At 43.5% G+C, this 1,662-nt stretch overlaps 1 non-coding gene across 1 annotated transcript; it reads right to left on the bottom strand.

The window, feature by feature from the left end:
* Nucleotides 1–1,337: 1,337 nt before the first annotated feature.
* Nucleotides 1,338–1,444, bottom strand: LOC111726006. Its single transcript, XR_002773911.1, has one exon. It is a non-coding gene; the product is annotated as a U6 spliceosomal RNA (small nuclear RNA).
* Between the last annotated feature and the right edge of the window lie 218 nt (nucleotides 1,445–1,662).

Raw genomic sequence — 1,662 nt, 5'->3', positions numbered from 1 at the left:
CAGAGCCTCATTTTATCGCCCTCAGTAGAGTGCCGGCGCATCACACCTCACAGCAACCTCCAACTCGTGGGCTTAGGCGATTCTCTTGCCTCAGCCTCCCGAGTAGTTGGGACTACAGGTGCCTGCCACAATACCCAGCTAGTTTTTGTTGCAGTTTGGCTGGGGCTGGGTTCGATCCTGACACCCTTGGTATATGGGGCCAGCCCCCCTACCCACTGAGCCACAGGTGCTGCCCCCATTCAATTAAATCTTAATAGATAATGAGACTTAACTCTGTGTCCAGATCTGAAATTTAAAAGATAACTCTTCCTTCAACAAACTTATAATATCATTAGAGTACCAGGGTGAACACTTCAAATTATTAACAAAAAAATAAGGCAAAAATATAATTAAATGATAAATTGTCAGATATAGACTTTGTGAAATAGAAATTTAGAGAAAGTAAAAGTTTGTAATGATTTCCTGACAAAAATCAGGAAATCCTCCCCCCCCTTTTTTTTGAGACAGAACCTCATTTTGTCACCCTCAGTAGAGTGCTATGGCGTCATAGCTCACAGCAACCTCAAACTCTTAGACTCAAGTGATCCTGTTGCCTTAGCCTCCCGAGTACCTGGGACTACAGGTGCCTGCCACAATGCCCAGCTAGTTTTTTAGAGTTGGTGTCTGGCTCTTGCTCAGTCTAGTGTTGAACTCCTGAGCTCAAGCAATCCACCTGCCCCAGCCACCCAGAGTGCTAGGATTATAGGGGTGAGGCGCCATGCCGGGCCTGATAGGAAATCCTTTTAAAAGTAAGATGTCAGGCCCTGCAAATCCACAAAGGGAGGAAGGTGCTCAATGAAGGGAGTATAGCATAACTAGACCAGAGGAAGAAACCAGAAAACTGAAGAGCAGAGCCTCAGTTTTCCCATCTGTGAAATGACGAGGGCTCCACGTGACTATATAGACCCCTAGACAAAGAACCTACAGACAGACAGACAGAGTGGGAGAGAGAACACTTTTCTCTCCTGACTCCAGTTTTCTCTCTCTGCTGGGAGCTCTCGCACTTCTGTATTCTTTGCTATAAATTAATCCTGTCTTACCACTGATCTGTGGTCCTCGGATTCATTCTTCGAATCACTGAGACCAAGATCCTACTGAAAAGCGAAATTCCGGTATCACTAGGTCACTTGAGGAACTCTCTCGCCAGGAGATAGGCAACTGGGCCACTGATACAGTGGTATACCTGGCCACCTTTCATAGGTGCCTTTAATTAAAATGACATGTTTTAATTAGCTAGGTATGTACATGTAAGGTGAGACACAAGGACAAAGAAGCATGTTTTCCTTTTTTAAATTTCTTTTTAAATGGAATGCTTCACTAATTTGTGTGTCATCCTTGGGCAGGGGCCATGCTAATCTTCTCTGTATTGTTTTAATTTTAGTATATGTGCTGCTAAAGCAAGCACCATGTTTTCCTTTAATTTTTGGGAAAACTTACTTTCTTTTTTTTTTTTTTCTTGCAGTTTGGCCGGGGCTGGGTTTGAACCTGCCACCTGTATATGGGGCTGGCACCCTACTCACTGAGACACAGGTGCCGCCAGGAGAAAACTTTCTTAGTTGCTTTATAAAACATTTAGTATGAAACTGGAAAATTCAATTTGGATAATTTAGTTTCTTCTCTAAG

Source organism: Otolemur garnettii, unplaced genomic scaffold (genome assembly GCF_000181295.1).
Source record: "Otolemur garnettii isolate 467f Iridium unplaced genomic scaffold, OtoGar3 scaffold00051, whole genome shotgun sequence".
Classification (NCBI taxonomy): domain Eukaryota; kingdom Metazoa; phylum Chordata; class Mammalia; order Primates; family Galagidae; genus Otolemur; species Otolemur garnettii.
The sequence above is the reverse complement of the archived record's forward strand: the minus strand, read 5'-3'. Positions and strand labels throughout refer to the sequence as shown.